The 26623-nt window shown below is 43.2% G+C and overlaps 1 protein-coding gene across 1 annotated transcript in view; it reads left to right on the forward strand.

Moving 5' to 3' along the window:
- The first annotated feature begins 3094 nt into the window (after positions 1-3094).
- Positions 3095-26623, forward strand: part of myo9ab (myosin IXAb) — a 230216-nt gene continuing 206687 nt past the window's right edge. Inside the window, exon 1 of the mRNA XM_082957151.1 lies at positions 3095-3451. The gene's annotated coding sequence lies outside the window, so the exon portion shown is untranslated. The remainder of the gene's footprint in view (positions 3452-26623) is intronic.

Here is a 26623-nt window from a genome sequence, read left to right on the forward strand (position 1 = left end):
TGCAACCCGTCAGGATGCTTTCGATGGTGCAGCTGTAAAACCTTTTGAGGATCTGAGGACCCATGCCAAATCTTTTCAGTCTCCTGGGAATAGGTTTTGTCGTGCCCTCTTCACGACTGTCTTGGTGTGCTTGGACCATAGTTTGTTGGTGATGTGGACGCCAAGGAACTTGAAGCTCCCAACCTGCTCCACTACAGCCCCATCGATGAGAATGAGGCATGCTCGGTCCTCCTTTTCCTGTAGTCCACAATCATCTCCTTAGTCTTGATCACGTTGAGGGAGAGGTTGTTGTCCTTGCACCACCAGGTGAGGTCTCTGACCTGCTCCCTATAGGCTGTCTCATCGTTGTTGGTGATCAGGCCTACCACTGTTGTGTCATCAGCAAACTTGATGATGGTGTTGGAGTTGTGCCTGGCCGTGCAGTCATGAGTGAACAGGGAGTGCAGGAGGGGACTGAGCACGCACCCCTGAGGGGCCCCCGTGTTGAGGATCAGTGTGGCGGATGTGTTGCTACCTACCCTTACCACCTGGGGGGTTGCCCATCAGGAAATCTAGGATCCAGTTGCAGAGGGAGGTGTTTAGTCCCAGGGTCCTTAGCTTAGTGATGAGCGTTGAAGGCACTATGGTGTTGAACGCTGAGCTGTAGTCAATGAATAGCATTCTCACATAGGTGTTCCTTTTGTCCAGGTGGGAAAGGGCAGTGTGGAGTGCAGTAGAGATTTCATCATCTGTGGATCTGTTGGTGACGTATGCAAATTGGAGTGGGTCTAGGGTTTCTGGGATAATGGTGTTGATGTGACCCATGACCAGCCTTTCAAAGCATTTCATGGCTACAGACGTGAGTGCTATGGGTCCGTAGTCATTTAGGCAGGTTATGTTAGTGTTCTTGGGCACAGGGACTATGGTGGTCTGCTTGAAACATGTTAGTATTACAGACTCAGACAGGGAGAGATTGAAAATGTCAGTGAAGAAACTTGCCAGTTGGTCAGTGCATGCTCGGTGTACACGTCCTGGTAATCAGTCTGGTAATCAGCGGTCTTGTGAATGTTGACCTGTTTTAAGGTCTTACTCACATTGGCTGCGGAGAGCGGGATCACACAGTCATCCGGAACAGCTGACTCTCTCATGCATGTTTTAGTGTTACTTGCCCCGAAGCGAGGATAGAAGTTATTTAACTTGTCTGGTAGGCTCGTGTCACTGGGCAGCTCTCGGCTGTGCTTCCCTTTGTAGTCTGTAATAGTTTGCAAGCCCTGCCATATCCGACGAACGTCGGAGTTGGTGTAGTACGATTTAATCTTAGTCCTGTATTGATGCTTTGCCTGTTTGATGGTTCGTCGCAGGGCATAGCGGGATTTCTTATAAGCTTCTGGGTTAGAGTCCCGCTCCTTAACAGCGTCAGCTCTATCCTTTAGCTCAGTGCAAATGTTGCTTGTAATCCATGGCATCTGGTTCGGGAATTTATGTACAGTCACTGTGGGAACAACGTCATCGATGTACTTATTGATAAAGCCAGTGACTGATGTGGTGTACTCCTCAATGCCATTGGAAGAATCCCGGAACATATTCCAGTCTGTGCTAGCAAAACAGTCCTGTAGTTTAGCATCTGCTTCATCTGACCACTTTTTTTATAGACCGAGTCACTGGTGCTTCCTGCTTAAATTTTAGCTTGTAAGTAGGAATCAGGAGAATAGAGTTATGGTCAGATTTGCCAAATGGAGGGCAAGGGAGAGCTTTGTACGTGTATCTGTGTGTGGAGTGAAGGTGGTCTAGAATTTTCTTCCCCTCTGGTTGCACATTTAACATGCTGATAGAAATTCGGAAAAACGAATTTAAGTTTCCCTGCATTAAAGTTACCGGCCACTAGGAGCACCGCCTCTGGATGAGCGTTTTCCTGTTTGCTTATGGCGGAATCCAGCTCATTGAGTGTGGTTTTAGTGCCAACCTCACTGATATGTAGACAGCTACGAAAAATACAGATAGAAACTCTCTTGGTAGATAGTGTGGTCTACAGCTTATCATGAGATACTCTACCACAGGCGAGCAAAACTTGGAGACTTCCTTAGATATCGTGCACCAGCTGTTGTTTACATAAATGCATAGGCCCCCACCCGTGTCTTACCAGAGGCTGCTGTTCTGTCTTGCCGATAGAGTGTATAACCCACCAGCTGTATGTTCTTAATGTCATCGTTCAGCCATGACTCTGTGAAACATAAGATATTACAGTTTTTAATGTCCCATTGGTAGGATATACGTGCTTTCAGTTCACCCCATTTATTTTCCAGCGATTGAACGTTAGCTAGCAGAACGGAAGGTAAAAGCAGATTAGCCACTTGTCGCCTGATCCTCGCAAGGCACCCTGATCTTTTGCCTCAAAATCGCTGTTTCCTTCTCCAGCAAATCACTGGAATAGGGGCCTGGTCAGGTGTCTACAGTATATCCCTCGCGTCTGACTCATTGAAGAAGAACCCCTCGTCCAATTTGAGGTGAATAATCCCAGTTCTGATGTTCAGAAGCTCTTTTCGGTCATAAGAGATGGTAGAAGCAACAAAATGTACAAAACAAGTTACGAACAACACGAAAAAACAAACAAAATCATATGCTTGTTTGAGAGCCGATATGACGGCAGCCCTACCCTCCGGCGTCATCATCATGTTGCGTTAGCTGATGGCAGAGTCAAGATTTGGCGTAAGCAGCATGAGTCCAAGGCCCCATCCTGCCTGGTGTCAACGATACAGGCTGGTGGTGTAATGGTGTGGGAAATGTTTCCCTGGCACACATTAGGTCCCTTGATACCAACTGAGCAACGTTTCCATGCCCCTAAGAATTCAGGCTGTTCTGGAGGCAAAGGGGAGTCTGACCTGGTACTAGATGAGTGTACCTAATAAACTGGCCACTGAGTGTATATCTAGTCGTATCGCATGCCTGGGATACTATAGGCTACAGCAAAAGCAGAAAGCTTACTCTTAATTTTCAGAATGGATATGATACAGTAGCCTATCTTCAGGTTGTATTACTCTGGAGACCCCTCCCTTGTTGACGCCCATTACCAGCACAACTCCCTCCCACCAAACTGTAGGCTACCTCCCATAATACGATACAATGAAATGATAAAATAGAGGTCGCGCGCTCAGAAGTTTACACCTATTAACACGAAAAAGACCAAGCTGGTGGCTGGTGACACAGAGCTCTCAAATACGCAATATTCTGGAGAAAAAAAAAGAAGGGAAATTTGGATTCTCTACTAGTTGACACCTGTACTGAGTAAGATTTATATTGAAGAAGCTAACCAGGGGGTGCCGTTTGGAAAGCAGTCACATTGTCATTCGTGGAAAGGGAATTAGTATGGGTTTGAGTGCGGTAGTGTATTTGTAAGCAGACGGAGCGCACGCCTTCCTCATTAGAAAAGGTATCGGGAGCTGGACTACAGGAGTGGATTCGAGCAACAGTGGAGGTAAACCCGTTTGATAACGTTACTCACACTTTACATACGAGGGCATAGATTATATCGTCTATGGCAAGCACCAAATCTACCTAACTGTCCCTGTGCAAAGCTATTGGCATCAAGTCGAATGTCAAATCGCTCTTCCAAGCTGCTGTCTCGCTGCATAGCGTTGAATGGCATATCTATCGTGGCCGTTCAATTCCAACACACAGACGCTTGGTAGGGTAGTAACGTTATTACGTCGAGAAAATAACGTGACAACATTCAGGTTATCTTTAGGTTTGCTTTGTGTGGTCGAAAACCACTAGCTCAGTCACCCAAACAGGCTCGGAAAATCATCATTTTCACCCCTTTGCCTTTGATTATGTCATGATTGCGGTTTTAAAACAGAAACGTAACACATTTTCCCCAAAACTGTTAGGTACTAGGTCGGTTAGATTTGTTGACCCCACCTATCAAACGTGTAACGTTATAATAATACAGTGTCACATTCTCAATGGACAAGCAACAGTGAACGTGACGCATTTGGTTTAGTTACTTTGTATCTGACTAGTTGCCTTCCATGTCGTGGGGGGTGGGGGTGTAATTACTCTTTGACTTGTATTGTTACACATGTAGCTCAACAGGGCTTATTCAGTGTGGTTGGGTTTGGTGTATGGAGATGCTTGCAGGATGGGCATCATAAGCGTTTTGATGAGGGGGAAACGGCACTTTCCAGAGCAACAATGTATTCATTATCTATAGTAACTATATTATAGCATCATGCCATTTTATTGTAAGGAAGCATTGCCATACTCTACAAAGCACATGGGTTAGTTTAACATTTTTTGATATTAACCTGAACCCCCAAGGAGCCTTAAAGGGGAAAACCATCAAGCTATTCAGCAAAGAGCGCAATAGGTGACTGCAGAACCTCAATAGGGAATATGGTACCTTAGTCCTAGCTTGTATTCCGCTCTACACTGTGTCAATGTCTCATAGTGAGGGAAGACATGGGCATAGAGACCCACATTCCCCAACAACTCTTAATTGGCGACATTGAGCAACAGTCCTCTCAAAGCCCATGTCACGAGTCGCTATGGGCCTTGGTCAATCCTCATGAAATACCACAGTGATGTCATTCTCAGCAGGGAAGACAGGCTAAAGTTGTTATGGCATGGAGAGGTGACATCTCAACAAAGGTTACATGCAACTGTATCTACACTAGGACTGTCCCCGACTAAAAAATGATCATGGTTGGTCGAGAGTAGTCTGTTCTTTCGACCTATTAGTCAACATTTTTTAACACATATTTTCCCCTAAATAGACACACCCTATGTGTTAATAAAATCAACCAGATGTAGGCTACTGAGCTTGTCTGATGCTTTTACCACACTGTGATTAAATAATTAAGGCACACCAATGACTCGAGGGTGCCAGAGATCAAGATCGCCTAACCAGAATAAAAAAATCTGTTCCCGATTTCCCCCCCCTCCTCCAGCAGCTGCTGGCCTTGGCAAATTCTGCCATTTAAGTTCCTGAAGTTGTCGGTAATAGGCTACACCAAGGGTCGGCATCCTTTTCCATTTGGAGTGCCAATTTATCTTAACATTTATACTGATCTGCATGCCAGTTATGATTGTCATATGCACATTTTCGTGTAACAGTTTCATTTATAATACTCTTCCCATCTAAAAATTCCAAAAGTGACTTCTATTGCCATTAGAAACTATGTAAAAATAGCCTACATAAAGCCAACAAATAAAAACATTGAAGCCTGCAGGTAGAAAATATCCTGATAATAAATATCCTATAAATCACATTGGCTACGCATGGCCTGTCTGCAAGGAACTTGAAACATTGTATCAACTTAGTCTGGCCCGAAGCTTACATTTACAAAATTGTATAAAATATTCTGCGCCCTCAGTTTCCAGCGCCATTGATCTCCGGACAGAGACAGCTGTAGGCTATTTGAGCAAGGGCTAAAAAGTAATCAGGTAGGCCTATTTTATGATGTTTCCACCAGATCTGAGCATTACATTTTGTCCCCCTTTCACACCAAGTGGTTATCGAAAGAGCTGGAAAGATTTTTCAAATGGGCTACGTTGAGGAACTATTGTCTTCCTCAATGACTTTGAGAAGCTCCACAGTGGTGGTGCGTTAAGACAATCAGAAATACTATCAGATCCAAAAATGGGCACATTTTTTAATAGGCCTACATTTGGATGCAGGCCAGGTAGCCTAGGCCAACTTCTATGCATAATCAGGTGCGAGTCCTTACTCAGCATTGACCGGAGTTGTACAAATAAAATACAAAGAATACATTGACAACTCGTAAATAGAATGAAATAAACCAAAACTTGTTCCTCACAAGTGTAGCCTAGGTTGTGCGGTCCGCAAACAACGTGTCCACTCCGACAATAAGAACGGTAAAATACTAATAATAATATTAGAGGAATTAGTGGTAAATGTACCACTGGTGATACTGGTGTGCCATCCTGCGGCCTCCAATGGATTAGTCCACCGAGACATGCATGAATCAAACAGGTGTCCATCGTTTTTTTTTTTATTCAGCAGAAAAATCCAGGACACTGTCTTTCAAAGGTAATTCATAAAAATCCAAATAACTTCACAGATCTTCATTGTAAAGGGTTTAAACACTGTTTCCCATGCTTGTTCAGTGAACCATAAACAATTAATGAACATGCACCTGTGGAACATCATTAAGAGACTAACAGCTTACAGAAGATAGGCAATTAAGGTCACAGTTATAAAAACTTAGGACACTAAAGAGGCCTTTCTAATGACTCTGAAAAACACCAAAATACAGATGCCCAGGGTCCCTGCTCATCTGCGTAAACGTGTCTTAGGCATGCTGCAAGGAGGCATGAGGACTGCAGATGTGGCCAGGGCAATAAATTGCAATGTCCGTACTGTGAGACGCCTAACACAGCGCTACAGGGAGACAGGACGGACAACTGATTGTCCTCGCAGTGGCAGACCACATGTAACAACACGTGCACCGGATCGGTACATCCGAACATCACACCTGCGGGACAGGTACAGGATGGCAACAACAACTGCCCGAGTTACACCAGGAACGCACAATCCCTCCATCAGTGCTCAGACTGTCCGCAATCGGCTGAGAGAAGCTGAACTGAGGGCTTGTAGGCCTGTTGAAAGGCATGTCTTCACAAGACATCACTGGCAACGACGTCGCCCATGGGCACAAACCCACCGTTGCTGGACCAGACAGGACTGGCAAAAAGTGCTCTTCACTGACGAGTCGCGGTTTTGTCTCACCAGGGGTGGTGGTCGGATTCGCATTTATCGTCAAAGCAATGAGCGTTACACCGAGGCCTGTACTCTGGAGAGGGATCGAGGTGGAGGGTCTGTCATGGTCTGGGGCGGTTTGTCACAGCATAATCGGACTGAGCTTGTTGTCATTGCAGGCAATCTCAATGCTGTGCGCTACAGGGAAGACATCCTCCTCCCTCTTGTGGTACCCTTCCTGCAGGCTCATCCTGACATGACCCTCATGACAATGCCACCGGCCATACTGCTCGTTCTGTGCGTGATTTCCTGCAAGACAGGAATGTCAGTTCTGCCATGGCCAGCGAAGAGCCTGGATCTAAATCCCATTGAGCACGTCTGCGACCTGTTGGATTGGAGGGTGAGGGCTAGGGCCATTCCCCCCCAAAAATGTCTGGGAACTTGCAGGTGCCTTGGTGGAAGAGTGGGGTAACATCTCACAGCAAGGACTGGCAAATCTGGTGCAGTCCATGAGGAGGAGATGCACTGCAGTACTTAACCTCTCTGGGCTAGCCAGTTGAATCCCGTGGCGCGATTTTCAAATACCTTAGAAATGCTATTACTTCAATTTCTCAAACATATGACTATTTTACAGCCATTTAAAGACAAGACTCTCGTTAATCTAACCACACTGTCCGATTTCAAAAAGGCTTTACAACGAAAGCACAACATTAGATTATGTCAGCAGAGTACCCAGCCAGAAATAATCAGACACCCATTTTTCAAGCTAGCATATAATGTCACATAAACCCAGAAGACAGCTAAATGCAGCACTAACCTTTGATGATCTTCATCAGATGACACACCTAGGACATTGTTATACAATACATGCATGTTTTGTTCAATCAAGTTCATATTTATATCAAAAAACAGCTTTTTACATTAGCATGTGACGTTCAGAACTAGTAACTAATTTACTAAATTACTCACGATAAACGTTCACAAAAAACATAACAATTATTTTAAGAATTATAGATACAGAACTCCTTTGTGTAATCGAGGTGTCCGATTTTAAAATAGCTTTTCGGTGAAAGCACATTTTGCAATATTCTCAGTAGATAGCCCAGCCATCACGGCTAGCCATTTAGACACCGACCAAGTTTAGCCCTGACCAAAGTCAGATTTACTATTACAAAAGTTTGATTACCTTTGTTGTCTTCGTCAGAATGCACTCCCAGGACTGCTACTTCAATAACAAATGTTGGTTTGGTCCAAAATAATCCATCGTTATATCCAAATAGCGGCGTTTTGTTCGTGTGTTCCAGACACTATTCGAAATGGTAAATCAGGGTTACGAGCATGGCGCAATTCGTGACAAAAAAATTCTAAATATTCCATTACTGTACTTCGAAGCATGTCAACCGCTGTTTAAAAACCATTTTTATGCCATTTTTCTTGTAAAAAAGCGATAATATTCCGACCGGGAATCTCCGTTTAGGTAAACAGAGGAAAGAAAACAAAGCATTCGGTCGACGCGGACACGAGGCTGAGTCTCACAGTACTGTAACCAGCCACTACCCAAACGCGCTACTTTTTTTCAACCAGAGCCTGCAAAGCCACGATTCAGCTTTTTGCCGCCTTCTGAGAGCCTATGGCAGCCGTAGGAAGTGTCACGTAACAGCAGAGATCCTTTGTAATGGATAGAGATGGCAAAGAAGGCCAAGAAATGGTCAGACAGGGTACTTCCTGTACAGAATCTTCTCAGGTTTTGACCTGCCATTTGAGTTCTGTTATACTCACAGACACAATTCAAACAGTTTTAGAAACTTTAGGGTGTTTTCTATCCAAAGCCAATAATTATATGCATATTCTAGTTACTGGGCAGGAGTAGTAACCAGATTAAATCGGGTACGTTTTTTATCCGGCCGTGTCAATACTGCCCCCTAGCCCTAACAGGTTAATTGAAATGCATTCCAGGTGACTACCACATGAAGCTGGTTGACAGAATGCCAAGAGTGTGCAAAGCTGTCAAGGCAAAGGGTGGCTATTTTGAAGATTCTTCAATATAAAGTATATTGTGATTTGTTTAACACTTTTTTTTGGTTACTACATGATTCCATGTGTTATTTCATAGTTTTGATGTCTTCACTATTATTCTACAATGTAGAAAATAATAAAAACCCTTGAATGAGTAGGTGTCAACTTTTGACTGGTACTGTATATATTTACTACTGCTCGACTAAAAAAAATCTTGGTCGACCAACAGTCTATCGACAAACCAATCGACCAGTCGATTAAATGTGGTCAATGCACACTCCCTCAATTTGAGACCTCTGTTGCATTGGATTGTGACTAAACTGCACCTTTTTGTGGCCTTCTGTCTCCAGCACAAGGTGCACCTGTGTAATGATCGTGTTGTTTAATCAGCTTCTTCATATGCCACACCTGTCAAGTGGATGGATTATCTTGGCAAAGGAGAAATGCTCATTACCATTGATATAAACATATTTGTGCACAAAATTTGAGCAAAATATGCTGTGTATGGAACATTTCTAGGATCTTTAATTTTAGCTTATGAAACATGGGACCAACACGTCACATGTTGCGTTTTTATATTTACAGCTCAGCGTTTATGGCAAAAATTCAATTGTTTCACAAGCAAAATGACAACCTGACACTGCTAGCCTGACAGGGAATGATTCAAAATGTTGGCGTTTGCTGTATTTCTTTAACATTTTACGCAGGTGATTGCATAAGCGAGCAAATGAAAAGCCTTGGAGAAAATAACTGAAACGTCAGTTTGACAGTGTACTTAAAAATGTTGAAACAAATGCCTAGTACACATTGCCACAACAGCAGTGGCTTACCTCAGTGGCAGACATTTTCCCTCAACACACCTGGTTTTAAATGCCATGTGTTAATTAGCTCAATGACTATCACCTGTGACAGTGAGCCACTGTTCCAGCTCCTCCAATCGAAACACACAGACAATCGATGCAAAAAGGCTTGTCCTTCACAAATGTTTTTTGCCGTTTGTTTTTGATTTGAAAGCGTCACCTAGGACCGGGTTTCCCAAACTGTTGGGGGGTACTTGATGACTGGAGTTGGGAAACACGGACTTAGGACATGTATTTGTTCACTTATCCCTGGTCACACCCATGCATTCCTAGTTTACACCATATTTATAACATTGAGCAGGGAATGTGAATATATTTATGGTCGCTTTACTACCTTCCAGTTGGCACTATATCTTGATGCCCTTGCTTTTTCATTTGGCTCATGCAGTCTTTCCAGTTGCAACATTTAAGGCTTGGTGCATAAAACAAGACCAGGATGAGTTCCTCTCATACTATAGGCCTACTCTGTCACCGGAGTTAAATGCATCTTATACTGTGTATTTATAGGCCTACCCCAATGGAGGGAGATCTCAAATAGAACTGTCTTTGTCTTAACATGGCCAACGGGATGTGAGAACATACTATGGTAAGGGTCATTGACGCGTTCAGCCAGCGACAGGGCAAGATATCTCAGAGGTGGCGGAAGTTGTGTTCTAGTGATTTTGTCGCATCACGATGCACGTATAGCCTGTGCTTTTGACCATGTAGGCATTTTCTGAATTGGCCCAACATATTTGTTCCAAGAACTGTATGACATTTTGCTTACAGGTAGAAAAACATAAAGGAATTGAATCAAGCGTGCGTCCGCCCAAGCTATTTATTGAATGTACAAAACCATTATTTATTTTTCTGTAATTCATTTTGTCAGAGTTTGCCCACGTTGCAGTCAAAGCAAAATATAAAGGATTATTTCAAGAAGAAGAAAACAAATCTGACTGTTTCCCATCGTTGCTGTCCAAGGATATTAGAGGATTTTCCATTTGTGAGAGCGCTCTTCAAAGGACAGTGTCGCTGGCACAGATTGTTAGTGTAATATCAGCATTCCGTTTGATTTCGACATGGCCTGATTCTTATTGGGGCGCTTGTTTTCTTGTCTGTCTTCACTGAATCTCTGCATCTTATCTACTTGTATTCATAATTTAACCTAAGTATTATGGTTGCAAGAAGATCAACCAATTGTTATTTTACTGCGGGTAGGCATACTGTTAAACAACAATGTCCCCTCTGCCAATGTTATCATGTGCCAGGCCCGTCTTGCAATGTATGCTCCTGTCTGTGGCATCAGGCAGCAGCTGGGGAGGAGAGGGGAGAGAGGGAGAGAGACTGTCTCATACTATTATCATTATGTAGCCTACCTGAAAGATGTCAAGGGTCTTAACTACGTTGAGTTGCAGGAAATGAGATTCAAAACAACAAATTAAACAAAATCAAGCTGGTTGTGTTTTTCATAGCCTATAACTCAATAAACAATTTAAATCAACAATTTGAAAAAGGGGGCAGGCTGGTAAGCCCTGGTATAGGCGTACTACTATAGATGGCTATGCCATGGAGGTCTGTAGATACAGCGTTCTACATTGTGTGTACAAAACAGTAGGAACATCTTCCTGATATTGAGTCGCCCCCCCCCCCCCCCCCCCTTTTGCCCTCAGAACAGCCTCAGTTCGTCGGGGCATGGACTACAAGGTGTCAAGCGTTCCACAGGGATGCTGGCCCATGTTGACGCCAATGCTTCCCACAGTTGTCAAGTTGGCTGGTTATCCATTAGGTGGTGGACCATTTTTGATACACACAGGAAACTGCTGAGCATTAAAAAAAACAGCAGCGTTGCAGTTCTTGACACAAACCAGTGTGCCTGGCACCTACTACTATACCCCGTTCAGGCACTTCAATCTTTTGTCTTGCCCATTCACACTCTGAATGGCACACACACAATCCATGTCTCAATTGTCTCAAGGCTTAAACATTTTTATTTAATCTGTCTCCCCCCCTTCATCTACACTGATTTGAAGTGGAAGTGACATCAATAACAGGATCGCAGTTTTCACCTGGATTCACCTGGTCAGTCTATGTAATGAAAAGAGCAGGCGTTCCTAATGTGTTGTACACTCGGTGTATATCCAGCCATATAAACTCCTGTTGATGTTTACCCACTCAGGAAGCTTCCTTTGATTCTGTTTAGGCCATGAGTCGGTGGCTTAGCGTCGCTTGAAGCCAAATCCCAGCTCGTTTGTTTGGACGGCAGTCTCCCCATGACACACAAGAACAATGGCAGGAGGAGACTCCGAGGATGTGGAGAAAGTCAATAGGGCTTAATGGCCATTGTGACACACAATCACAGTCTACCATTAACTGCAGTGGGAGCTATCTAAGCTAAAGTAATGCTAACATCAAGAAGTTAGCCTAGCCATTCAATGTGATTGGAAAGACTGCTTAGAGATGCTAGTGGTAAACTAATATAGCTTCCTTTCATTGAGTGACACTTAGGTTCAGCTTATTCACTGAGGAGTTGATTGTAGGGGGTCTATTTGGTCTTTAGTCAGTCAATTTAGCAGCGAACGCTGATGTTAGCATTTTTGCTCTCGTTCCGTAGCTAGCTGATGGGTAGAGTTGTTGGTGGGATTGACAGTTCTTGTCTAGCGCAGCACTTTTGTAAGGCAAACACAATCTTCCCTTTTTTTAAGTTGGCACCATGTCATTTGGGTTTTGAAGGCAACCTGGGTTTTGAAGGCAAGCCTGTTACCACTGACAGGGTGGTAACATTCTTTAATACTTGTTTATTTTCCATTAGTGCTGAATCACTGTCTGTAATAAGTACTGTCGTTTTTCTGCATTACTTGTCTGGCCAGTGTTGGTCAGCCTGTGTTACAGTCAGTGTTTTTAATTCAATAATTAATTGGTGGGTGCTTATTTGTCATATTTCCTTTTTATTTTTTTTATCCCAACCCTTCCTGAGACACCTTCTGAGATTGGCGTCACAGCCAGGGTCTTCCATTATCAATGGTGACCCTGGAGCAATTAAGGTTAAGTTCCTTGCTCAAGGCCACATCAACATTGATTTTTTTATTTTTTGCTTTGGGGATGGTTCGGGCTAGCAACCTTTCAGTTTGTGGCCTAATGCTCTAACTGCTAGGCTACCTAGTGTGGGTAGTCTGGTCTGGTACAGTCATAGGGGGTGGCAGTTTGTCCCTGTAGCCCAATGACAAACGAGAGAAGGGTGGTGTCGACAGACCGACACCCCCCTCCTCTCACCCAGTCTCTTTAGCAGTGTATTGGAGGAACAGCGTGACAGACAGTGGGAGGGCGGTGGCCAGTCAGTCACCAGGCCTGCGTCACCGAGCTGGCACAATGCAGACCAGTGCCTGGGTGTGGCACCACAGCTTGATGTGGAGCCCTGCTGTCCTAGCGCACTAGGAATGGTGTGTGTGTGTGTGTGTGTGTGTGTGTGTGTGTGTGTGTGTGTGTGTGTGTGTGTGTGTGTGTGTGTGTGTGTGTGTGTGTGTGTGTGTGTGTGTGTGTGTGTGTGTGTGTGTGTGTGTGTGTGTGTGTGTGTCACTCACGTTTGGTTGTAAAACAAACAGTTGATTCCTATTTTAAAATCTGATTTTCCTTTACCTAACTCCTAACCCTAATGGTAAGCCTAAAATAGCATTTTTCCTTGAAATGGCCCATATTGTCAGAATGTATTGTTTTACTATCTTGTGAGGACTTCTGGTCCTCATAAGGATAGTAAAACACATACACACAAACAAACATACAGCTCAAGTGACCTTTCTCTCAATTTCTCTGTCCCTGACTCAAACTGTAACACTGTTTCTCTCACTCACTCTCACTCACTCACTCACTCACTCACTCACTCACTCACTCACTCACTCACTCACTCACTCACTCACTCACTCACTCACTCACTCACTCACTCACTCACTCACTCACTCACTCTCTCACTCTCTCACTCTCTCACTCTCTCTACACTCAGCTGATGGGACTCTGAAAGTGTAGTCAAGGTTCTGTGAAAGTTGTTTTGTTCCCTATTACAGGTGTCCTACTTGTGTGAGCAGTGTCGAGGTTAATCTGGGAAACTGGACTATAAATATAGTAGGTTATGGGTAGAACATAATAATTCCTCCTCACGCAGTAGCTAAGAGAGGACATGTCATGTGTATCGTTGTTGAAAGGGCCAGTTGAAAGATTCCATCTTAGAAACAGCACTTCCCATTTCATGTGGAAACTGTGATGGAAAAGCCATTCACTTACATGGTAAGCTGTCAGTCAACAGTTAAGTTTATCTTGAATGATTCTACCATACTTGGCCTACTTCCACAATGCAAAGAGGAACGTATAAGTGCAATTTTAAAGATTTGTGGTACTGTAGTTTCTCTTTTACTATCGAGTGTATGTCCCCCCCGCACACACAAACACACACACTTACCCCCTCCACACATACACCCCTCTAGCTCATCTGTGTCTCCCATGAAGCTCTCTGTCTGTGGCTCTAGATCATTTGATGTTGAGGGATGTTCAAAGGCGGAATACCCACTCACTGTGCTCCGTCACTGATCAGAGCCCCAGGCATCACCCCCCCCCCCCCCCCCCCCCACACACACAGTCACGGCTGTCTTGGACACCCTTTTTAATACCGCTTCACAAATTTATTTAGGCCCTTCACGGTGTCATGTTTGTTTAACACACAATTCACTCCCATTCATTCACCCACAGATTCCTGTCCATTTCAGAAGTTACATGGTACATCAACCTTGTCCACTACTGGGAAGGAGCTGTTGCTAGGAGCTCTACAAAATAATTTTATTGCAATGTTTAGTCTGGGTCTGAATGGTAAAACGGGTCACTAATTAGTCTATAGTGTTACCATAGAGATGTATAGTCATATGTAAATTCATGCCAATGTGCCGCATGAAGAAGTAGAGGTGTATAATGTTCAAACGCTCAGCCCATACATTCTTATTTTCTTCCTTTCACAAAGGGTGTCATGAAATGGGCAATAGAATATAACTATATGACTGCTTACATTTTAATGAATACATGTATCTCTCCACTCAAAGCGACTGTGTTTCAGGGTCTATTTTGAATAATGTGGGGAGATAGTGCAGTAAGGGAGTGTAATCTATAGAGCTGATGAAAGCTGCATTGTCTACACCAGCTCCAGACTGAGCTGTCCTATTGGCCGGTGTGCACAGTGGCGGGGCAGATGATTGGCTCGTGGCTGTGATGTCTGGTTGTTCAGTGTTTTCCTGGAGTAGCCAGCCAAATAGAAAAAGTATTTAGCCGGGCTGGTTCTTAAGACATTTTTGCAGAAGAAGCTATATTTTGCTGGGCTCTGGTACATTCTAATGCTAGATTCTATTTCAGCCAGCAACTCATGTTTTTACAGTGTTAGTTTTATTAGCTGTTGTACAACAACGGAAAATGTCATTTTGACTACACTGGGTCTTTAATGAATCCTGTAAAAGTATGCTGACTTCCATGGGCTTCAAGCTTCTTTTGAAGAGGCATTTTCTCAGCTATCTGCATTACAGGATTGATTGAAGAATGAAGCAAGTATTAAACATGGACTTTGCTACACAGAAAGCAGCAGTTGACGACTCTATTGTCAACAGTTTGATTTAAATCAGTAGACTTACAGTATCAGTCAAAAGTTTGGACACCTACTTTTGGACACAACCCAATTCAAGGGTTTTTCTTTATTTTTGCTATTTTCTACATTGTAGAATAGAAATGATGAAATAACACACATGGAATCATGTAGTAACCAGGGTTGTGTAGTTACTTTCTAAATGTAATCCGCTGGTTACTTGTTACCTGTCCAAAATTGTAATCGGCAATTTTGGATTGCCCAAACTCTGTATTGTAATCTGATTACATTCCTTTACTTTTAGATTACTTTCCCCTCAAGAGGCATTAGAAGAAGACGACAAACATGTATGTTACCAATTGAATGACATCTTTTGCAGGATAAACCAATGTTCAAGTTTTACATAGCTGGCCATATATGGATGTAAAATTTTACTTTATGGGTTGGTTATGTAGGCTTCTTTAATTCATCGCTTTCTACTACATATAATAATACAATTAAATTATAGACTTTGATTTTTAATGTAAAGATATCAGAATTCCAGTCATTCCAAAAAATCTTCAAGAATAGAACTTGGAAATATAGATTAGCCAAATTGTTTTACCTGAGTATAACCCCAAAACTAAGGACTTATTAGCCAGCCCTACTCTGTTGTTTATGATTGTGTTGTCATGGAGGACTGATTGGGCTCATTGATTTGAGTTGAAAAATCAATGCTGCGCTCATGGAATGGCATGATTTGAGCACTACTGAAAAGTGCTATTTACATGTGAAAAACGAATGCCATATGCTGCATTTGCTATAGGCCTATTGCTTACCTTATGTTGGTGACACTTTGATATCTTGATAATATGCAGCTGTTTAAAAGGAAAATCCACAGATGAAACAATAACAAAATGGAGGCCCCGCATCTGTTTTGGTAAAAAGCTGAGGGATGAGCCTGGAGAAATGTAACCACTCTCAGATTAATAGACCGCTGTGGATGCAAGGACTGACCGTCCATGATATCAAAACTATTGTTTTAACCATGTTATGAGGCTATACAGTGTTTGTTTACATTTTCAATGTTTACCAACATTGGAGAAAAACAAGCTTATATGTTGGGTTCTCATGGAGTGTGACAGTTGAACTAAGCTCACGAGGCATTTATAAGTCCTTCTCTTCAAGAATCAATGGATATATATATATATATAAGCTCCAAAAAATAAAGGGAACACTTAAACAACACAATGTAACTCCAAGTCAATCACACTTCTGTGAAATCAAACTGTCCACTTAGGATGCAACACTGACAATAAATTTCACATGCTGTTGTGCAAATGGAATAGACAACAGGTGGAAATTATAGGCAATAGGCATGACACCCCCAATAAAGGAGTGGTTCTGCAGGTGGTGACCACAGACCACTTCTCAGTTCCTATGCTTCCTGGCTGATGTTTTGGTCACTTTTGAATGCTGGCGGTGCTTTCACTCTAGTGGTAGCATGAGACGGAGTCTACAACCCACACAAGTGGCTCAGGTAGTGCAGCTCATCCAGGATGGCACATCAATGCGAGTTGTGGCAAGAAGGTTTGCTGTGTCTGTCAGCGTAGTGTCCAGAGCATGGAGGCGCTACCAGGAGACAGGCCAGTACATCAGGAGACGTGGAGGAGGCCATAGGAGGGCAACAACCCAGCAGCAGGACCGCTACCTCCGCCTTTGTGCAAGGAGGAGCAGGAGGAGCACTGCCCGAGCCCTGCAAAGTGACCTCCAGCAGGCCACAAATGTGCATGTGTCTGCTCAAACGGTCAGAAACAGACTCCATGAGGGTGGTATGAGGGCCGACGTCCACAGGTGGGGGTTGTGCTTACAGCCCAACACCGTGCAGGACGTTTGGCATTTGCCAGAGAACACCAAGATTGGCAAATTCGCCACTGGCGCCCTGTGCTCTTCACAGATGAAAGCAGGTTCACACTGAGCACGTGACAGACGTGACAGAGTCTGGAGACGCCGTGGAGAACGTTCTGCTGCCTGCAACATCCTCCAGCATGACAGGTTTGGCGGTGGGTCAGTCATGGTGTGGGGTGGCATTTCTTTGGGGGGCCGCACAGCCCTCCATGTGCTCGCCAGAGGTAGCCTGACTGCCATTAGGTACCGAGATGAGATCCTCAGACCCCTTGTGAGACCATATGCTGGTGCGGTTGGCCCTGGGTTCCTCCTAATGCAAGACAATGCTAGACCTCATGTGGCTGGAGTGTGTCATCAGTTCCTGCAAGAGGAAGGCATTGATGCTATGGACTGGCCCGCCCGTTCCCCAGACCTGAATCCAATTGAGCACATCTGGGACATCATGTCTCGCTCCATCCACCAACGCCACGTTGCACCACAGACTGTCCAGGAGTTGGCGGATGCTTTAGTCCAGGTCTGGGAGGAGATCCCTCAGGAGACCATCCACCACCTCATCAGGAGCATGCCCAGGCGTTGTAGGGAGGTCATACAGGCACGTGGAGGCCACACACACTACTGAGCCTCATTTTGACTTGTTTTAAGGACATTACATCAAAGTTGGATCAGCCTGTAGTGTGGTTTTCCACTTTAATTTTGAGTGTGACTCCAAATCCAGACCTCCATGGGTTGATAAATTGGATTTCCATTGATTAATTTTTGTGTGATTTTGTTGTCAGCACATTCAACTATGTAAAGAAAAAAAGTATTTAATAAGATTATTTCTTTCATTCAGATCTAGGATGTGTTATTTTAGTGTTCCCTTAATTTTTTTGAGCAATGTGTATATGTGTGTGTGGTGTGTGTGTGTGTGTGTGTGTGTGTATAAATACACATACATACATGCATACATGCATACATGCATGCATGCATGCATGCATGCATGCATGCATGCATACATACATAGTTCCAGTCAAAGTTTGGGCACATCTACTCATTGAAGGGTTTTTCTTTATTTTTACTATTTTCTACATTGTAGAATAATAGTGAAGACAAAACTATGAAATAACAAATGGAATCATGTATTAACCAAAAAAGTGTTTGAACAAATCAAAATATATTTTAAATTCTTCGAAGTAGCCAATCTTTGCCTTGATGACAGCTTTGCACATTCTTGGCTTTCTCTCAACCAGCTTCATCGAGCTGGCCAAGGCTTTCGACTCTGCCAATCACCGCATTCTTATCGGCAGACTCAACAGCCTTGGTTTCTCAAATGACTGCCTCGCCTGGTTCACCAACTACTTCTCAGATAGAGTTCAGTGTGTTAAATCGGAGGGCCTGTTGTCCAGACCTCTGGCAGTCTCTATGGGGGTGCCACAGGGTTCAATTCTCGGGCCGACTCTTTTCTCTGTAGACATCAATGATGTCGCTCCTGCTGCTGGTGATTCTCTGATCCACCTCTACGTAGACGACACCATTCTGTATACTTCTGGCCCTTCTTTGGACGCTGTGTTAACAAACCTCCAGGCGAGCTTCAATGCCATACAACTCTCCTTCCATGGCCTCCAACTGCTCTTAAATGCAAGTAAAACTAAATGCATGCTCTTCAACCGATTGCTGCCCGCACCCGCCCGCCCGACTAGCATTACTACTCTGGACGGTTCTGACTTAGAATATGTGGACAACTACAAATACCTAGGTGTCTGGTTAGACTGTAAACTCTCCTTCCAGACTCACATTAATTAAGCATCTCCAATCCAAAATTACATCTAGAATCAGCTTCCTATTTTGCAACATGCTGCCAAACATACCCTCGTAAAACTGACTCCTACCGATCCTTGAGTTCGGCGATGTCATTTACAAAATAGCCTCCAAAACTCTACTCAGCAAATTGGATGTGGTGTGTCACAATGCCATCCGTTTTGTAACCAAATCCCCATATACTACCCACCACTGCGACCTGTATGCTCTCGTTGGCTGGCCCTTGCTTCATATTCGTCGCCAAACCCACTGGCTCCAGGTCATCTATACGTTTTTGCTGGGTAAAGCCCCGCCTTATCTCAGCTCACTGGTCACCATAGCAGCACCCACCCGTAGCACGCGCTCCAGCAGGTATATTTCACTGGTCATCCCCAAAGCCAACTCCTCATTTGGCCGCCTTTCCTTCAAGTTCTCTGCCAATGACTGGAACGAATTGCAAAAATCACTGAAGCGGGAGTCTTATCTCCCTCTAATTTAAGCATCAGCTGTCAGAGCAGCTTACCGATCATTCCACCTGTACACAGCCCATCTGTAAGTAGCCCACCCAACTACCTCATCCCCAAATATGTATGTATGTTATGGTATGGTATGTATTTTGCACCCCAGTAGTTCTACTTGCACATTCATCTTATGCACATCTATCACTCCAGTGTTAATTGCTAAATTGTAATTATTTCGCCACTATGGCCTATTTATTGCCTTACCTTCCTAATCTTACTTAATTTGCACACATTGTATATAGACTTTTCTATTGTGTTATTGACTGTACGTTTGTTTATCCCATGTGTAACTCTATGATGTTTGTGTCGCACTGCTTTGCTTTGTCTTGGCCAGGTCGGTGTTGTAAATGAGAACTTGTTCTCAACTGGCCTACCTGGTTAAATAAAGATGAAAAATAAAATGAGGAATGCTTTTTCAACTGTCTTGAAGGAGTTCCCACATGTGCTGAGCACTTGTTGGCTGATTTTCCTTCACTCTGCGGTCCAACTCATCCCAAACCATCTTAATTGGGTTGAGGTCAGGTGACTGTGGAGGCCAGGTCATCTGATACAGCACTACATCGCTCTCCTTCTTGGTCAAATAGCTCTTATACAGCCTGGAGGTGTGTTGTGTCATTGTCCTGTTGGAAAAATGAATTATAGTCCCACTAAGCGCAAACCAGATGGAATGGCATATCGCTGCAGAATGCTGTGGTAGCCATGCTGGCTAAGTGTGCCATGAATTCTAAATAAATCACAGACCGTGTCACCGAGAACCACCCGCACCATCACACCACCTCTATGCTTCACAGTAGGAATCACACATGCGGAGATCATCCGTCTACATACTCTGCGTCTCACAAAGACATGGCGGTTGGAAATGACTGTCCATCATTACTTTAAGACATGAAGGTCAGTCCATCTGGAAAATTTCAAGAACTTTGAAAGTTTCTTCAAGTAATGTCGCAAAAACCATCAAGCGCTATAATGAAACTGGCTCTCATGAGGACCGCCACAGGAAACGAAGACCCAGAGTTACCTCTGCTGCAGAGGATAAGTTCATTAGAGTTTACCAGCCTCAGAAATTGCATTCCAAATAAATGCTTAATAGTTATTGGTTGGTATGGTTCCTCTCTATATTCAGCTATTAATAGGCTAATACACTTCATAACCAAATGTAAAAAGCTGTGTAATATAATTTAGCATTGCATACCATTATTCTTTAGAGTTGCATTGATTTCTGTTTCTAAAGTATTTCATTTTGAGAAGATTTAGGAAAATAGGACGCTGCCCCTCTTTAAAGGGATACTTTAGGATTTTGGCAATGAAGCCCTTTTAATAGCATTAGCGCAATTGCTAACTAGTGTTAGCGCAAGACTGGAAGCCTATGGTAACTGCTAGCATGCTAGTAGATACAACAGACTTCCAGTCACTGCGCTAACGCTAGTTAGCACTGGCTCGTGAAACTACCTCTTAACTTCCTTCATAGTGGATGTAGAGACATACAAATGGTATCCATGAGTTAATCTGACTCTGGGGAAGTAGATAAAGGGCTTCATTGCCAAAATCCCGGAATTTTCCCAAAAATATATTGACTTGGCTACAGTAGGCTAGCCAAGACGAATGTTTGGTGTCTTTTTGTAGCTTGCTTTTTTTTCAGACTATCAACAGTAGCCAGCATATTGCGGGTATGTTCACTATTGATGGTATACTTTTGTAATTCACTTTCTCAAAAAGAAATACGCTCAGTGAGTAGATTGATGGGCACGTCTTTTTGCTCTGAGCAGCTTGTGTGCTGTGTGAAGGCATCAACTCATGTCTTGCTCGAGTGCTCAGAGTTGTGAATCGCGGGAGCGTGGTGGTGCTTGAACGAACGGCCAATCCTATAACGGCCAATCCTATTACTCAAATACAAAGCATTACGTTTACGTGTGTAGTTTTCAATGGTAGACTTCAATAGAGCAGGTAAATGTTGAACTGGAAGGACCCTGTCGGGCCAGTGACTGACAAGATCCACTAGCCCGACATGTTTTTACTGGGCCCAGACCCTGCACATAAAGAAAATAAATGTATGTGCCAGAAAACAATAGGCTAAGTAGATTTTGTCATCGTTACCACATTATACTGTATGGGATGTGCAAATTCACTCATTATATGGGAAGTGCAAATTCATGCTCTCTCTGTAAAGAAATTTGACTGCAACCACAGCGCACACACACCCCCAGGTACCGAGAGGCAGGACAGACAGCAGACTGTCAAACCAGCAGTGTTTCCTGTCATTGCTCATTTTGTGAGTGACAGGTGCCATATTGTTCATTTTAGCGGGAGAGGGCTCTGCAGATGTTTTTTTCTTCCTGACTAGTAAATTGTAAAGGATTCTAGTTCATTTAAGTGGAAAAAGTACTCGGCTGAAAATAAGACTATAATCAGCTGTATAACCGACAGCCGGCACTATTGGAAAACACTGGTCGACGTGGCGCTGCTCAGAAATCACTCACTGGGGTGTGAACATGAACGAGGTTGGCCATCAGAGTGTGTGTGTGCGTATATACAGTGGCTTGCGAAAGTATTTACTCCCTTGGCATTTTTCCTATTTTGTTGCCTTAAAACCTGGAATTAAAATTGATTTTTGGGGGGGTTTGTGTCATTTGATTTACACAACATGCCTATCACTTTGAAGATGCAAAATATTTATATTGTGAAACAAGCAAATAAGACAAACTGAACTTGAGCGTGCATAACTATTCACCCCCCCCCCCCCCCCCCCCCCCCCAAAGTCAATACTTTGTAGAGCCACCTTTTGCAGCAATTACAGCTGCAAGTCTCTTGGTCTATATAAGCTTGGCACATCCAGCTATTGGTATTTTTACCCATTCTTCAAGGCAAAACTGCTCCAACTCCTTCAAGTTGGATGGGTTCCACTGGTGTATAGCAATCTTTTAGTCATACCACAGATTCTCAATTGGATTGAGGTCTGGGCTTTGACTAGGCCATTCCAAGACATTTAAATGTTTACCCTTAAACCACTCAAGTGTTGCTTTAGCAGTATGCTTAGGGTTATTGTCCTGCTGGAAGGTGAACCTCAGTCCCAGTCTCAAATCTCTGGAAGACTGAAACAGGTTTCCCTCAAGATTTTCTCTGTATTTAGCGCCATCCATCATTCCTTCAATTCTGACCAGTTTCCCAGTCCCTGCTGATGTCAAAACATCCCTACAACATGATGCTGCCACCACCATGCTTCACTGTGGGGATGGTGTTCTCTGGGTGATGAGAGGTGTTTTTTTTCTTTAAGCAATAGCTTTTTCCTGACCACTCTCCCGTGAAGTCCAGCTCTGTGGAGTTTACGGCTTAAAGTGGTCCTATGGACAGATACTCCAATCTCCGCTGTGGAGCTTTGCAGCTCCTTCAGGGTTATCTTTGGTCTCTTTGTTGCCTCTGATTAATGCCCTCTTTGCCTGGTCTGCAAGTTTTGGTGGGCTGCCCTCTCTTGGCAGGTTTGTTGTGGTGCCATATTCTTTCAATTTTTTTAAATAATGGATTTAATGTTGCTCTGTGGGATGTTCAAAGTATCAGTTACTTTTTATAACCCAACCCTGATCTGTACTTCTCCACAACTTTGTCCCTGACCTGTTTGGAGAGCTCCTTGGTCTTCATGGTGGTGCCTCTCGCTTAGTTTTGTTGCAGACTCTGGGGCCTTTCAGAACAAGTGTGTGTGTGTGTGTGTGTGTGTGTGTGTGTATATATACTGAGATCATGTGACACTTAATTTGCACACAGGTGGACTAACTAATTATGTGACTTCTGAAGGTAATTGGTTGCAACAGATCTTATTTAGGGGCTTCATAGCAAAGGGGGTGAATACATATGCACGCACCTCTTTTCAGGTTTATTTTTATACCTTATTTTTAAAAAAAACAAAAAAAACAAAACAATTGTTTTTCTTTGTTTTTTCCATTTCAACAATTTGAACTATTTTGTGCATGACCATTACATGAAATCCAAATGAAAATCCATTTAAATTACAGATTGTAATGCATCAAAATAGGAAAAAAGCCAAGGGGGATGAATACTTTTGCAAGGCATGCTAGGGCTCAAAACTGTGACCAAAACACTCACATTTGTGACCCTTTGACTTGGCAGTCTGACACCAAATTTGAATAAAAAACCTTCCCAATTAAATGTTGACTGCAAGATGTACAATTTTAATGATGTGCGCGTCATCCGCTTTCCCGTGTCATGCCCCGCGCGGCGAAACACCGCTTCCCATTTATTTTCAATGGAAGGAAAGCGGAGAGGGCGGGGGACTGATTGGCGGCGCGAACATGGCGTGAGAGGAAGTGGGAAAAAGTTCAACATTTCCCAACTTTTTGCAAATCACCACCGGCGACTGCTAGGCGATGACCAATCATATCGAGTGGTTCCCAGGACGAATTTGAAGTTATGTGACCCAAGGCTGGAGACGATCTTCAGCAAAGATGGCTGACAAAAATACTAGGATGGAAGCAAATGTAAGTAATTATAACGTCATTGCAAAACATGTACAGTTGAGAGGAATATGTTAATGTAGAGACAAACGATTATGCATATTTTTTTTGTCAAAGTTAATTTACGAAAATTGCGATTTAGCAAGCTAGCTGACTAGCTAACATTAGCCAGCTACGTTAGCTGGTTAGCTTTATGGGTGTTGTGACGTGAGTATGAAATTGTAATTCTGGTTGTTTAATATTTTGGTGACTCCTGAAACAACCATCAAATATTCATGTAGTTATTACCATGCGTGAGATCCACACATTGTAGCCTGTACATTTAATATATTCACTGATTTATGTACTCTACCTTGACAAATAAAGGTGCAGTTCAGGTGTGAATGTCTTTTGAGATCATTTTTCAGTCATATCCAAAACCAGGAGTATCAAATTCCAGTCTTTGAATGATGCTTTGTGTGCATGCATGTATTACAGTTATACACTTCAACAGTGTTCACCAATCCTGGTCCTGGGACATCAATGGTACACATTGTAACTATGCAATAAAACCTTCCCAATTAAATGTTGACTGCAAGGTGTACAATTTTAATGATGTGCGCTTCATCCGCATTGTAGTATATTGCATAGTTACAATGTCTACCATTGATGTCCCAGCACCAGGATTGGTGAACACTGAAGTGTATAACTGTAATGCATGCATGCGCACACAGCATCATTCAAAGACTGGAATTTGATACTCCTGGTTTTGGATATGACTGAAAACATGATTTAAGTAGTTAAAGGCTGATTTGTAATTCATACAAAAACCATACACTACACTTCCAATGCATCATGTAAATATCTCTATCTAATTTCCTTCATCTGCATTAATCTGATAAACACAGGATAGGAGAAATATTTAATCAAATGAGACTTAATTTCAACCAGTAGAGAATGTGAAATGCTTTATTGAAAGAAGTTCATTATCCAAGTGTTATAAATGCATAATACATGCATTATAAATATTATAATTGTAATATTATATTATAAATACAAGTTCAATCTGCACTTCAATGCACATCTGGTGTGCATTATAAAAACAGAGCAAGAAAGAGGTGGTGAGCGAGGTGTTAAAAGGGAAAGAGGTAAGCATAGAGGAGCAGGGGAGACAGCATATGATTAATGAATCACAGTGCTACCCTATTCTCTCAGTTCATCACAATTACATAATAGTGTCTCTAGTAGTGTCTCCTAACCAGCCTTGGGCTCCCAGTCAGACCGGAAGTTATCTTAAGTGGGTGAGGTGGCGATGACTGGACTCGGGGTTGGCATCCTCTCTCACATCAAAGCATACCCTCAGAAAAGAGGGAGAGAGCACGTTTTTAAGCCTTGTTTTTTTTTTATTCTAACACTGTCAGTCATAATCATCAGGAGGTGAAATGCAAAACATCTATCTGTATTTCAATGTAAAGCATCTCTTTAATAATGCTTCCTGTTGACTCAACCAAGTGACCTCTCACCTCGGAGTAACTGTTGTGCCCTCTATGTTGCCAGTTCAGATGAGGTAGGGGTTCATCAACACAGCTGATATAACCTAGAGGATTTAGGAAGAAGGGGAGAGAGGGATGAAGTGAAAGACTGTTATTGAGAAAATAAGATAGTTAAAGAGACCGTGTTCAACAGGAATCTGTGTGTTTGGCCTCACCTGGTGATCACACTAATACCCTGACTACACCACTCGCGTCGCAAAATAAATTTAGAAATCTATGTTAATTCAATTATTGCACCCGCACTGCTCGCGTGCATCTGCGTTGCCAAGGGCTAAAATAAAAGTCCTTTCTATTTCTGACGCAGATTGAGCAGCAAGTCCTGCCTCTCTCATCTCGGTTTGTGTTCCGTGTAAGTGGCTGCAGAGTACTTTATGCTGAGAAACATGCACAGACACACAAGGACAAACAATATAGCATAGTTATAGAAATAATGAAATGTCCTTGCCTATTCTTTGAAGGTGGAAGGAGCCACAGTTACACACCTGAGCATGCTTACTGCACAACACAATCAATCAATCAAATAGATACATGTGTGGGTTATAGCTGGCACTTTCAAGGAGCGGGACTCTAACCCGGAAGCTTATAAGAAATCCCACTATGCCCTCCGACGAACCATCAAAAAGGCAAAGCATCAATACAGGACTAAGATTAAATCGTACTACACCGGCTCCGACGCTCGTCGGATGTGACAGGGCTTGCAAACTATTACAGACTACAAAGGGAAGCACAGCCAAGAGCTGCCTAGTGACACGAGCCTACCAGACGAGCTAAATTACTTACTTGCCTCGACGCGATCATATAACACTGAAACGTGCATGAGAGCGTTCCGGACGACTGTGTGATCACGTTCTCTGTAGCCAGTGTGAGTAAGACCTTAAAACAGGTCAACATTCACAAGGCCGCAGGGACAGACGGATTGCCAGGATGTGTACTCCGAGCATGCGCTGACCAACTGGCAAGTGTCTTCACTGACATTTTCAACCTCTCCCTGTCTGTCTGTAATACCAACATGTTTCAAGCAGACCCTGTGCCCAAGAACACTAAGGTAACCTGCCTAAATGACTACCGACCCGTAGCACTCACGTCTGTAGCCATGAAGTGCTTTGAAAGGCTGGTCATGGCTCACATCAACACCATTATCCAAGAAACCCTAGACCCACTCCAATTTGCATACCGCCCCAACAGATCCACAGACGATGCAATCTCTATTGCACTCAACACTGCCCTTTCCTACCTGGACAAAAGGAACACCTATGTGAGAATGCTATTCATTGACTACAGCTCAGC

Source organism: Salmo salar, chromosome 10 (genome assembly GCF_965601325.2).
Source record: "Salmo salar chromosome 10, fSalSal1, whole genome shotgun sequence".
In the NCBI taxonomy this organism is placed as follows: Eukaryota; Metazoa; Chordata; class Actinopteri; order Salmoniformes; family Salmonidae; genus Salmo; species Salmo salar.